Raw genomic sequence first — 14,696 nt, forward strand, 5'->3', positions numbered from 1 at the left:
AGAGCAAAAAAATTTTTCCTTGGCTTTCCTTAACTTCCTAATTATGTGCTTGTAAAAAATTCAATGGATATAGAAGCATATCAAAATTTAAAGCAAAAATTTCCACCCTTCCACATCCTAATTCATAGGGTTAATTTTGTTATTTATGTACCTTACCTTCCAGACCGTTTTCTACTTAGATACAAAGACATCTATATATTTTGGATTTTTTAAAAACATAATGAGTCTATTCTGTAACATACATTTTCACCAACAATATATCTTGGACTTCTTCCTATGCCTGCTCATGTAGATCTGCCTTGGCTATTTAATAGCTGCAGTGTTCTATGGTATTGGATATACCAGGTCCTACTGACCCAATCCATTTTGGTTGTTTCCTTTCCACACATTTGTGCAACCATATCTTGAGTCTACCAGTGGTTACCAGGATGCACTCTGGAATTTAAACTGCCTAGGTTGAAAATATCAGTTGCAACTCCACCATTTTGTAACCTTGGTCAAGTTGCCAAATTCTTTTGTGCCTCAATTTCCCCAGCTGTAAGATTGGAATCATAACAGATCTTGCATCATAGGGTGTATTGTAAGAATTAAATAACACAGAATATATAAACTGCTTAGCTCATTACTTGGCACACCTAAATACTAATTAAGTATTGGCTCCTAATTTTTTATTATCAATAAAATTAATAAACAGTCCTTATTATTATAGTTATCATCACTTTTCAAGAAAGCAAAAATAGGGTAAATTGAGAAAGTTGTAATTAGTTAGGAAAATTCTATCATTACTGCGTCAAGACAGGTCAGTTAATGGAAGTACATTTTCATATGTGAAAAATTTTATTCGGGTCCCGGCAGAGTCGCCAAAAAAAAAAAAAAAAAAAAAAAAAAAGAAAGAAAGAAAAAATTTACATTAAACTATTTATATGAGAAAATCCAAATAATATGTATTTTAAATAAAAATGAACAGGCTTTCTGAGGCCCAAAAGGAAAAAAAATTACTGGTAATTAGAAAAATCAATCCATTAGCTGAACGTTTTAATAGTTTCCTTTGTTCTTTTATCCTAATGTGTTACCTGGCCTTAAGCAGAGCTGGAGGGAGGGCAGAGCCATGAGGGTTTCTAGCAGAGCCTCCACTTAGTACCTCATAGAGACTAGCGGCACCTGAGGGCAGGGCTTGGATCATGGTCATTTTAATATTATTATGTGATCATTATTTAATATTATGAATATCTTCTCACTAGGGATTCTGTACTTCTTTTATAGGTTGGGAAACTATAAGGAAGCTTATAGCTTGGGAAACTTTTATAACTTGGAAATTGAGGCTCAGAGACCATATCATACAGGATTTCTGGATCACATCCTTCAGAAACCAAGGCTGGCCGACTGAATGGAAGGGGATTTTTAGGCAGGGGTGTTAGGAGCTCACAAAGTGGGAGGGTGGCTAGAGAGCCTACATCAGAAGCAGATAGGATCCTGCCAGTAACAAGGGACAGAGGCAAGAACCAAGTCTAAGAGCAGAAAGGTCTGGTCTGGGCTCTGCCAAGCTTTTCAACACTCAACTCAGATTCTAATTCCAGAATCTGGAACTGTCTGACTGCCAAATGCTTGAGAATGGGTACTTAGGCCAGCAGCTTCAGCATCACTTGGGAGCTTGTTAGAACTGCAGAATCTCAGTCCCTACCCTGAATTTCCTGCATCAAGATCTATATTTCAACAGTCTTCCCAGGTCTGTGTATGCCACAATTTGGGAAGCACTGGGCAGAGCCCCTAAAGAACATTTAATCTCTGACTGACTTCCCCATTGGCAGGGCATGATTTCGCCACAGGAAACTTGAAGTGCTGCTCACAGAAGGATAAGGAATGGACCCTAGGAGATCCACAAAAGGCATCCCTGGAATTCCAGCACAAGCTGGTCTCCAAGGACTGATGCGTCCTCTCCATTCTCAGGACATGTGGACAGATAACTCTTGGTGGCAGTGGATCAGGGTTTTCTTTTATTCTACCTTGGCTTTCTTGGGGGGCTGCTGACATCTGAGAAATCTGAGCGAGGCCTCTGCTCTAACACCCTTGATCTTTATCAGTTTATACTGATAAATGTTAAAACCTTTGCCTCACTCTTAAACACAACTTTTTGGACAAAGATGGACTGGTAAACCAGTAGCTGCATTCTCCTTTTCTAAGTGGTGCCTCTTTCACAAGGAGCAGCTATAGAATTCTTGCTATATTAAGGGAATGATGAGGATTAAAGTTTTGTGAGGCCTTGAATCCAGGTGCCAAGGGAAAAAGCAAGCACCGAGCTTTGCCTGCACAAAGGCTCTGAACAGTAAAAGCAAGATCTGAATATTGGAATGGCAAAGAATACCAGTTTCACACGCCTTCATCTGGAGCTGCCTTAACAAGGGGCTTTTACAGGGGAGGCCATCTTTAGAGACTCTCTCCCTCTCCTGGAGCCCTGCCCCTGTTTCCCAGCAAGACTCTTCTGCATGAACAGAGCATACTCACCATGGTCTGTCAGGAGTAGGGCATGTGGGCCACTATCCTTGGTCCTGAACCAACATTATAAATTGCAGCCGTAATTCATAGCTGCAGATCTGAATCAATAAGGGAAGCTTGATAAATGTACTGATTGCAAAGCCTTATCCCCAGATGTTCTGATTCAGTAAGTCTCTGCATCAAACAAAACAAAACAACAAGAACACAGGTGAGTCTGCTAGCCCATGGATTACAGCTTGGAAATCACTTTCCTAAGGTAGGCTTATTGCTTCTAAGCTTATACAGTGAGGCATCTATTGTTCTTTTTCCTGTTAGCTTCATTTCCCAATATTCTAAAAATGTATCCTGGTTCTTTTTTTAAAAAGATTTTATTTATTTATTTATTCATGAGAGACAGAGAGAGAGAAAGGCAGAGACATAGGCAGAGGGAGAAGCAGGCTCCATGCAGGGAGTCCAATGCGGGACTCGATCCTAGAGTCCAGGATCACACCCTGAGGCAAAGGCAGACACTTAACCACTGAGCCATCCAGGCATCCCTGTATCCTGGTTCTTATTAGGAGATCCATTCCTCTTAATTCTCAGGTTTGGGCAAGGCTGGCCCAGCTCTAGGGAGTCTAACTTATCTCACCTTCCTGACCACAGTTACTGACTATAAGATGGCCCAGTCTGTAAGATGGCCCAGTGCAAGCCAAGGATGGAATTGGGAGGTGTGAGATAAAGCCTTTCATTTTAATGGGGCCAACCCAAAGGCAGTATAGCTGAGAGATAGAGAGAGGCCAGGCTCAAAGGACCTTGTTTGAGCCTCTGAATCAAGTGGCTTTGAAGTCAGAAATTCCCTTGGACTTTTCAGATAGTCAAGTCAGTTCTTGCTTAAACCAGTTAGGGTTGGGTTTCTGTTACTTGCAACCAAATCTCACTACTTTTCCTGGGACTCTGGGGACTCTTATGCATCCTCTACTAAGAATTCTTTTCTACAAATTCTGAACCAAGCAAGAGAAGCAGCAGCATGGAGAAGAGCTGGAGCCAGAGTACGAACAAGGAAAAGAAGCTGAGAGGTTGCCAAGGAGGGAGGATTATCTCTAGTTTGGACACTGTTTTCAAATAATCAGCTAACAAGGATGAAGCCTCAACCAACCATAGCCTAAAGATCTTTTGATTAAAGAAGAGTCAAAAGTATGGGTGGGGGGATCCCTGGGTGGCTCAGCGGTTTAGCGCCTGCCTTTGGCCCAGGGTGCTATCCTGAAGTCCTGGGCCGAGTCCCACGTCGGACTCCCAGCATGGAGCCTGCTTCTCCCTCCTCCTGTGTCTCTGCCTCTCTCTCTCTCTCTCTGTCTATAATCAATCAATCAATCAATCAATCTTTAAAAAAAAGTATGGGTGGGTCCAGGGGATCAAGCAGGATCAATATTGATACACCACCAGCAGAAATGTTGTCCAAGTTTCCTAGATGGTCACCAAAGTGTTAATAGATTTCCTTTGTTTTTATTTTCTATCTGAAAAATAGTTACTTTTATACTGTCCCTGATATTTTTTTTAAGTTATGCTACATGGTTTCCATGGTTGATTTCACTGCAGCTTTTGTCTAACATTTACAATGTTTGTCCTCTCTGAGGAGCTGGGGCAGTGTGAACCCCTCCATCAGCACACTGAGCTCAATTTGCTCCCTCCTATGGCACTGCAGGGTAGTGAATGTGTATGATATTTACACTCCCAGGAGTATTAGATCCATAACAAAAAATACTGAAAGATCAAAAGGACTTCAGGACCAGAGGTAAAAACACCCAGTGGTATAATTCCAGAGCATCATTTCTCCAAGTAGAAGGTACATATGGGAGTGGGGAAACATGACAAAACACCTGTCCACACTTTCCATGTGGTTTTGAGAGTATCCCTGTCTGGCTAGGGTAGGAAAAATGTTCCAATTAGTGGATGTTGAAGTGGGTTAATGTTTGCATTATGGGAGAAGGGAGAATTGCTGGGCAGAGGTTTTGGGACAGAGGTAATTAAACAAGAAGCAAGGGCCCAGATGAGAGACCTCTAGGGAGATCTGAAAAACCAGGGTGAAATATAAAAGAAAGCTACTTTAGGCATGCAAGATCAGATTGCAGGACAAGCGGATCTAGGCACCTGGGGCTGGTCATTAGAAATGGCTTGAAAGCCAGTGAGTCTAAACAGGAAAGTGTTAAGGCAAAGTTACAGTGTGTGAATGACTCTCAAGAGATGTGCAACTTTTAACAAATTCTGAGGATTAGATGCCTCTGAGCTATATGCAAAGCCCAAGAAAATAATTTGTCAGAAACAAAGGTTTCTCCTCTAATGTGGTACAGTCACTAGGTGACGAAAACCTTTATTATACTGACCTTTTAAGATGTTGTAGCTATATGTCTGGAGCAGAGAGGGAGACACAGTGAATTCTGGGGGCTGCTTTTTTGTCTGATTCTTGGGAAGTTGTTATAAGAGAGCTTGTCTCTGATTATTTGTTAAATTATACATTGGTATTATTTGGACTTTTCCATATATTTCAAAATGAAACAGTAAAAAAAATTATTCAAGTGCTAAGAGAAATATTATGAGTCACTGAGAGAGATTGAGGATTGGTAAAGATGGAGCATCCTCTGGGGGGGGGATGTTATTACATGCCTATTAGAAACAATGCCTGAAAAGTTTTTGAATGGGAAAATATTAATGATATGGTATTAAGTAAGTAAGGAGGCTATATATATACATATGTAGGTATAATAGTATCTATAAAAATATAAAGTGTATGTGTGCATAGGAGAAAGGTTAGAAACAGATGTGCTATCACCACAGCATTTACCCCTATTCCCTAAAATCAGGAAAGGTTGTTTTGGTAGGGTACTGTTTTTGGTAGGGTACTGATATTGTTCTGGCACAATAAACACAGTGTAATAGTTAAGAGCATATTTAAAGCTTTTGTCCCACTAATTAGTTGGGTCCCTTGGAAGAACTGCTTAACATCTATTAGCTGCTATAATAATGCTGTTGGGGAAATGGGTTCTGGGCAAAATGTATAGATAGTCTCCTTAAAACCTCCCTATCCTGCCACCAGGGCTTAGGGAGATCTGATTTATTAGGTCCACTCTGGCCCAATGTGGAAGAGGTTTTCACAATCTGAACCCTTTTCCTTACTTCGTATGAAGCTGGAGATGATTGTGAAGGACGCAGAACCCCCTTGGGACTGTGATTTGCTGCTCTCATATCTTTTTTGTTTGTTTTGTAATGATGTTATTTGATCCTATGGGGTGAATTGGGGCTCATGCCCTGCCCTGGGACATTACAATATACCTCCCTGGAGCCTGCCTACCCAAGCTCCCTGTCCCACAGACATCACAGTTGGTTGGCAGGGACCAAATTCCATTGACTCTGCTCCTACTTAGGGAGATGAGCTTTGGCAATACTAGAAATGAAAACATTTCTCTTGCCAGATTACCAGTATAGAAATATTTTAGACCTCTCAAATCTTCAAAACCAATTCTTTTTTCTCTCTGAACCTTGATAATTAATATGATCCATGATTGTCTTTTGAAAGTAAAGAACATTTATGATGAGATTTAGCAGAGGATAAATGCCTTTCATGTTTCCTCATTCTATCCTAGAGTACAGAAACACAATCAGAACTTTTTTTTAAGATTTTATTTATTTATATGACACAGAGAGAGAGAGAGCACAAGCAGGGGAGCAGCAGGCAGAGGGAGAGAGAGAAGCAAGCTCCTTGCCAAGTAGGGAGCCTAATGTGGGGCTCAATCCCAGGGTCCTGGGATCATGCCCCGAGCCAAAGGAAGAGAAGATCATGCCCCTGAGCCACCCAGGCGCCCCACGATCAGAACTTTAAAAGTATTCTAAAATGCCACTCTTGAAAGTTGTTTTGGAGATTTGCTGAGAACACAGCAGCAGTCTGGGACTCAGGTTCTAGTTCTGTAGCCAACCATCTGTGGAATTCAGGACATACTCAAGATCTGGCTTTCCACTTTAGAATGAGTTTGTTCTAGTCCACAATCTTCTAGATATAAGAGATCAAGGCCATACCAGGTAAACTGTGCATGTGCAGATCCTGAGTGAGCAGGTGGAGAGAGAACCTACAGAAGCCAAGCACAGAAAATGAGGGAAAACGGGCTGCATGGGAAGTTTCTGTCTGTCTCTCTTAGGGGGCAGTATGAGTGTATCTCTTGGATGGTTTCTGCTTCTCACTGGGTTTTTCCATTCTTTTCTCTCTGAGCCCCTCATCTTCCAGTTTGAGTGCCCAACAACTATAATGCTTTCAGTCTCTTAAATCAATGCCAGAACAGGACCTTTGATTGATCCTTTTGTATTCATCAGGGCAGTGCTCGTTTCAGCAGCACATATACTAAAAATGTGTTTATCAGGACAAGGATATAATAAGTTATAAGATATTAGCTGGTCTTTGAAAATAGCTGTTTGAGTAAAGTATCCATCTCTGGTCTAGTGGACTGTGGTTGGGGTAGGTGGGTACAGATCTGTCCTTGATGAGGCTTTGTTGGCACAGGCAACTAATTCTATCTTGTGCTGAAATAATGTAAGCATCATCTAACAAGGATCATATGACATCATTGTGAATCTGCTTTCAAGTGTAGGGGCGCATGGGGTGGCTCAGGTGCTTGAGTGCCCAACTTTTAGTTTTGGCTCAGGTCATGATCTCAGAGATCAAGTCCCACATGAGGCTCTGCACTCAGCATGGAGTCTGCTTGAGATTTTCTCCCTCACCCCTCTCCCAGCTCATGCTCACTCTCTCATTCTCATTCTCTCTGTAATAAATAAATAAATCTTAAAAAACAAAAAGAAATTGTTGGGGCACCTGGGTGGCTCAGTTGGCTAAGTGTCTGCCTTTAGCTCAGGTCATAATTTCAGGGTCCTGGGATCAAAATCCACATAGGGCTCACTGGTCAGCAGGGAGTCTGCTTCTCCCTCTCCCTCTCCCTCTGTGTTCTCTCTCAAAATAAAAATAAAATCTTTATTTTTAAAGATTTTACTTATTTATTCATGAGAGACACACGGAGAGAGAGAGAGAGAGAGGCAGAGACACAGGCAGACGGAGAAGCAGGCTCCATCAGGGAGCCCAATGTGGGACTCGATCCCGGGTCTCCAGGATTAGGCCCTGGGCTGAAGGCGGCATTAAACCCCTGAGCCACCTGGGCTGCCCAAAATAAAATCTTTTTAAAAGAAGAAATTGTCAAGGTAAACTTAAGATATTCTAATTATTATTCAAAATTATTAGAGGACTTCAAATAAAACAAAGAATGAGTCAGGGGATGACTTGAAGGAGCTCCCAATAGCCAAATCTGGTATACTTTGAGCAATGAAGTTAATAATAATGGTGGTGGATTATTGCTCACAGTAAAATAAGTATAAGTACTTGGCGGTATAGTTGGATAAACTTAAAAATGCAGGAAAAGTGAAAGTTTTTCTTACAGTAGAATTCCAATTAAAAAATGTACAAGGGTTGATTGAAATAGAAAATCACCACTTGGCAAATACTATGGTAATAACATTGCAAGCAGGAATTATCAGTGGATGCTAAAATTTGTGGGTACATATATGATAGAAATAGGATAGTTACATAATCTCAAAGTATCTCTCCACAAAATACTTATTAGTTGCCAAGGGGAAAGTAGTAACTTTACAGTGGAGAAATCTGGCAGATACCACTTAACAGTTCAAAGTTAACATCCTGATATGATGCAATGAGAAGGAGACAAATTAACTTCTGTGGTAACCATGAGGAAACATCAAATAAATTCAAATTGAGGGATACTCTATAAATCATTACACAATGCTTTTCAAAAGTGTCAAGGTCATGAAAGACAAAGTCTGAAAAATTCTCCCAAACTGGAGAAAATTAGGAGACGTGAAAACTAAATGCAATGTATAATCTTGAATTTGATCCTGAGCCAGAAAAATATAATTCAAGAGATCATCAAAAATACTTGAATAAGGTCAGATTACTAATAGTGTTGTGTCAAATCTAATTTCCTGGTTTTGATCATTGTTTTGTGATTATAGATGATATTAGCATATGGATAAGCTGCAGAAAGGGTATGCAGAAATTCTTCTACTACTTATAAAATTTTATTAAGATTTCATTTTTAAGCAATCTCTACACCCAATGTGGGGCTCAAACTCACTCCCTAAAATCAAGTGTTGCACATTCCACCAACTAGGCCAGCTAAGCCCCCCTACAATTTTATTTTTAAGCCTGAAATTATTTTATAATTCAAAAAAAAAGTTACCTTTTGTGTAAAAAGGGCATACATACACTCACATTCTTGAATCTACATAGACTATGTCTTAAAGAAAATGCAAACAATTGGTAATCTTGGTTGCCACTGGGGTGGAGAACTGGGAACCTGACAGGGTTGGAAGAAAGAGTCTTTACAGTATACATTCTTTTTTTTTTTTTTTTGTAGTGTTTGAGATTTTAAAAATTATTATGTATGCATTATCTTTAAAATATCGTTAAACTACCAAAATGAATTTGTCTTGTGAAATCTGGATTCATTTCAGCAAAGCTTAGAAGGGCAGATATGCCCTTTTCAGGACACTCACTTCTTACCCACTGTCCCTATCTCTCTAAGCTAAGAATATAAGCCAATGTGATTAGATTTCTTCCCAAACTCCTATATCCATGGAAACTAAGGAAATACAAACCAAGGGGGAGGGGAGCAAAGAATATTTATTTGCAATTATTTGAAATGCTTTGGGTGACTATTCAATTTCTGTTTATGTTCCATGAAGACTTATAAAATGCTGAATGTATAACTTAATTCTGCATTAAAAAGCATGAATTTTACTAACTAAAATCAAGTAAAAAGCCCCCTTTAGTGTTAGGCAACATCTGGATAACTAGGACCAATATAAAATGTAGTCTTTTTGCACTTTAAAATCTTGCTTGTGGAAGTAAAACCTTTTTGAGAGAAGTTTGACCACAGGTATTAAAAACTTAAAAATATACAGAAAGGAGATTTCCAGCTATGAGAGTAGGAAGAAGTAGGCAAATCTTCCCTCCCAAAACACAAGAATAAAACTGGACAAAAACTATCAAAATCAAACCGTGCCAAGGCTCTAGATACCATCCAAAGGAAAACAGTAAATTGAGAGATATTTATCCCTAGAGAACCGCTGGAACTTTGTGTAAGAATAACAGGAGTCTGCAGCCTTCTAGCCTGGGACTGTTTCCATCCCCTTACCCAGCTTGGCAGGTGCAGTCATTTTACCAGGGCAAGACGGTTTGGCTACAAGTAGGGGCAAACTGGAGTTGGTAGGGAGAGCAAAAAGTCCATGCCTGATAACTCTGTCAGTGAAAGTAGCAAGCTCAGTAGAACATGAACCTAGAAAATCTGCAGCCCTACAGCCTACAGCTGTGGTCCCAGGTTGGGGGTGGTGGTGCTGGATCAGCCAGAAATTTCACAGGAAGACCTTGGAAGTGATAGAGCAATAAAAGGCCTAAATAAGATCTTTACATCTCTCTGGCTAGCTGGGAAGGATGAAAGTGTTATGACCTCAAGGTGGTTAAACACAACATCTCCCTGAATCAAAGGCTAACTACTAAGCTACATAGACACAGGCATTCCCTGAGGAAGTCAGGCTAACACTAAGAATTAAAACACCCCCAGTTATGGCAAATAAAAATGTCTCCATATTTTTAAATGTCCTGGTTGAGGGAGGAAATCACCCTTAGTTGGGAACCACTGTCCTAGAGCAATCACCAAGAAAATAATCCAAATAAATATTTTTTAAAAACAGAAAAAATGTCAACAGAAGAATTAAGATGATATGATACACTAAAAATATTTGTTTAATACAAAAGTCAGAAAATGAGAAAGATATAGTACATACAAAAAGCAAATAGTGAGGCCAGCCTGGGTGGCTCGGGATCGAGTCCCACGTCGGGTTCCCTGCATGGAGCCTGCTTCTCCCACTGCCTGTGTCTCTGCCTCTCTCTCTGTGTCTCTCATGAATAAATAAATACAATTTAAAAAACCAAATAGTGAAGTGGCTGATTATAAATTCAACTATATTAACAATTACATTAAATATGAATAGACTAAATACCCCAATCAAAAGACAGGAGTTCTCAGATTGGATTTCTTTTTTTTTTTTTTAAGTTTTATTTATTTATGATAGTCACACACTTCGGGGTGTGTGAGAGAGGCAGAGAGCCTGACGTGGGATTCGATCCCTAGTTTCTAGGATCACACCCTGGGCCAAAGGCAGGCACTAAACCGCTGCACCACCCAAGGATCCCTCAGATTGGATTTCTAAAAAGCAAGATCAATTACACACTCCATAGAAGAGACACATTAATAAAAAGAAGAAGAAGAAGAAGAAGAAGAAGAAGAAGAAGAAGAAGAAGAAGAAGAGACACATTACAGTTTTAAAGACACAAATAATTTGGAAGCAAAAAGATGGAAAAATATATACCATGCAAACAGTATCTAAAAGAGAACTGGAACAACTATATTAATACAAAACAAAATGAACTTTAAGAAATAATACCAGAAACAAAGGGAGACGTGTCATAATAAAAAGGTCACTACATGAAGAAGATATAATGATTGTAACTGTTTATGCACCTAATAATAGAGACTCAAAATACGTGAAAAAAAAACCTGACAATTGAAATGAGGAGAACAACTAGATAGGACATCAGGTAAGGATATACGTACAGCACATTCCAACTTGATCTGACAATTATAGAATACTCCACCCAATGACAGCAGAATATACAATCTTTTTAAGCTCAGAACATTCTCCAAGAGAAAAACAACAGGATAAAAAAGGTAAGTCTCAATAAATATGAAAGGATTGGAATCACAGGAAATACGTTTTTTGACCACAATGGAATGAAGTTTAAAAAAACAGAAAGCAAAAACTGTAGAAAATTTAGGACTTCCACAAATATTTGAAAATTAAACAATGAATTATTAAATAAGTCACAAGGGAAACATTTCCTAAAAGGGTCGCTATATCTGTATCAGTTTCCCTGACTAGTAAGCCATTGATCCAAGAGTCACACAGAGGTCTGGCCCAGCGCAGAGACTTGAGCACTTAAGTTCCCTATGAAGGGTCAGGTCTTAATATGTGAATGAAAATCCTGCAACAAGATTATGTTCTTCCTCCTATTCCCAGTAAGATTGGCTTATTAATGAGAAAACAACAACAACAAAAACCAAAAAACCAAAACCAAAACCAAAAAAAAAAAAAAAAAAAACAAAAACCAACCCTGTGAGGCACTTGGGAACCCCTCTGCTTTCCAGAGAAATCCAGGATTGTTTTTGTTCCCAAGAAGAAAGCAAGAGATGGCAGAAAAGAATATAATGTCATATTTAATGGAATGTTCCAATTCACAAGAAATAATATTCCATTAGCGCCTCGCTTTCAAAATGCCTCATATCAGAGAATGAATTATTTAAGTAGGTGTTCAAACCATACTTCAGAAGGATCCATTCATAATACATCACAATATTCTCAAACTGAGAATGTGGGTCATCATGGCATTTCCCTTGCCCTGCTTTTCACTGCAGCTACTTCCCAAAACCGATGCACTGAGTGTCAGCACTAACATGTTCTCATTTAGAGAAGGAGGCACGGGCCCCCATTAGGCACATTTGCAGAGTCAGGACATAACCATCTTTCCGACGAATCCCTTGATTAGACCCCCACAAGTCAAAGTGAACACAGGACTCCAGAGGCAGTTTGCACTTGCTCAGGGATATGGGCTTTGGAGTTGGACACACTGGGTTTGAGTCTGGCTTTTCTGCTCTGTGCCTCCAGGCAGCATTTCGGGTACCATCTTTGAGCCCATTTCCATCTCATCTGCAAAACAAGGATGAAATCTACCTTCTGGGGCTGCACTGTGGGGAGGAGAATAGGAAGATGTGTATTAAGTGCTTAGAAGAGGGCCTGGTGTATATAAATTATTAGTAAGTGCTGTGACTCCTGAGTGACAGAATTGGTATCAGGGCTTGGATTTCTGGATTCCCAGTCCAGCAGTTGGAGCTCCTGGTCTTCCCCTACTCATCCCAACCTGCTCCTCCCATTCCTCCCTCACCTCTGTTAATCTCTGCCTTTCCAGTTGTTCAGTCCCAAAATCTTGAAGTCTTTTTCTTTTACTCCCCACAGCTAATCCATCAGCAAATCCTGCTGGCTCTACTCCCAAAATACCTTCAGAACCCAACCCCATCTCACCACACCGCTGGCCCCCCGCCTGGCCTCAGCCAAATCCAAGGGGCATCATCTTTTACCTCCTGCCTGGTCTCACCGCTTTGCCTTTGCTCCTTGCAGACCAGCAACCAGAGGGCTCCAATTAAAATGTGACATCACTTTTGGCCTTAGCTCAAGGCTTTCAGAAGGAAACAGTTTGACAGTTCCAGAACCTGTGGCTGGGGTGCATCCCGAGGCAATGGTGGTTCCCTGACCCAGAAAGAATGGGAAAGACTACACGTACAGGGAGGCGGCTGGATTTGACCAAGAGGCCAAGGCCACCAGTTGTTTTCAGGGCCCTGAGAGCCCCGCTTACTTCCAGCAGCTCCAGAGGCCGGATACAGAACCACACACAGCGCAGGCTTAAAGGCCAGAGGGAGCAGGGCTTACGTTTCTCCCTAAGTTTCTGCTCCTGCAACTCTAGGACCCTCTGAAGCAGCCACCCTTGTCTCCCCAACACTAAAGATTAGAGAATGGGAAACCAGCTGCACCAGTCTCCTACGAACGACAGACCAATGTAATCAAAGCTCACAGCATTCTGTTGTGCCGAGCGGATCGGCTTCACCTGCTGCATGGGCCGCTGCTGCTTTTTTTTTTTTTTTTTTTTTTTAAGATTTACTTATTTGAGAGAGAGTGAGAATGAGAGAGAGAAACACGAGTGGGGTGAGGGGGGGGGAAGCTGACTCCCCACTGAGCAGGGAGCCTGACATGGGGCTTGATTCCAGGACCCCGGGATCATGACCTGAGCAGAAGGCAGCTGCAAAACCAACTGAACCACCCAGGCGCCCCACTGCTGCTTCTTTTTAAAACAGCTCTACCGAGGTGTATTTGATGTACACAAAAAGTTACACGTGTTTAATATATAATTTGAGGAGTGTGGGCATGTGGGTACACCCACAAAATCGTCACCACAATTAAGGTGATAGGCATATCATCATGTGTCCCTTTGTTTTATTTTTGTGATAAGAACTCTCAATATGGGATCTACCATCTTTTTAAAAAAAATTATTTAAATTCAATTTGTCAACATAAAATATAACACCCAGTGCTCATCTCATCCTGTGCTCTCCTTAGTGCCCATCACCCAGTGACCCCATACCCACCACCCACCTCCCCTTCTACAACCCTTTGTTTCCCAGAGTTAGGAGTCTCTCATGGTTTGTCTTCCTAATTTTTTGCCACTCAGTTTCCTGCCTTCCCTTATGGTCCCTTTCACTATTTCTTATATTTCACATTTAAGTGAGACCATATGATAATTGTCTTTTTCCGATGGACTTATTTCACTCAACATAATACCCTCCAGTTCCATCCACATCAATGTAAATGGTAGGTATTCATCTTTTTTGATGGTTAATATTCCATTGTGTATATAGACCACATCTTCTTTATTCATTCAGGGATCTACCCTCTTAAATTTTTAAGTGCCTAAAAAGAGTATTGGTGATTTTAGGCACTATACTGTATGGCACATCACTGGAACTAGTTCATCTTGCATAAGTAAACCTTTAGTACCAACTGAACAACAACTCCTCATTCTACCACCCATCTAGCCTCTGGTAACCACCATTGTACTCTCTATCAGTTTGACTATGTTTTAGGTACCTCAATAAATGGAGTCATTCAGGATTTGTCCTGTGACTGGCTTATTTTTTTAAGTAATATTTTTTTTTAAGTAGGCTCCATGCCCAACATGAGCTTGAACTTATGACCCTGAGATTGAGAGTCACATGCTCTACTACTGAGCTAGCCAGATGCCCCAATGACTGGCTTATTTCATGTAGAATAATGTCTGTGGAATTTCAAAGAGGTGTCTGCGCTCCCATGTTCATTGTAGCACTATTCACAATAGCGGACTTCTGGAGGCCATCTAAATGTCCATCAGTAAATGGATAAAGAAAATGTAGTATATACATACAGTAGACTATTATTCAGCCTTAAAAAAAAAAAAAGGAAATACCATGGGC

At 40.5% G+C, this 14,696-nt stretch overlaps 1 long non-coding RNA gene across 1 annotated transcript; it reads left to right on the forward strand.

Moving 5' to 3' along the window:
* The first annotated feature begins 882 nt into the window (after positions 1–882).
* On the forward strand, positions 883–14,358 carry LOC125753940 (uncharacterized). The gene is made up of 2 exons (XR_007406904.1): positions 883–2,701; positions 12,652–14,358. It is a non-coding gene; the product is annotated as an uncharacterized LOC125753940 (long non-coding RNA).
* Positions 14,359–14,696: the final 338 nt, after the last annotated feature.

This window comes from Canis lupus, chromosome 28 (genome assembly GCF_003254725.2).
Source record: "Canis lupus dingo isolate Sandy chromosome 28, ASM325472v2, whole genome shotgun sequence".
NCBI lineage: Eukaryota > Metazoa > Chordata > Mammalia > Carnivora > Canidae > Canis > Canis lupus.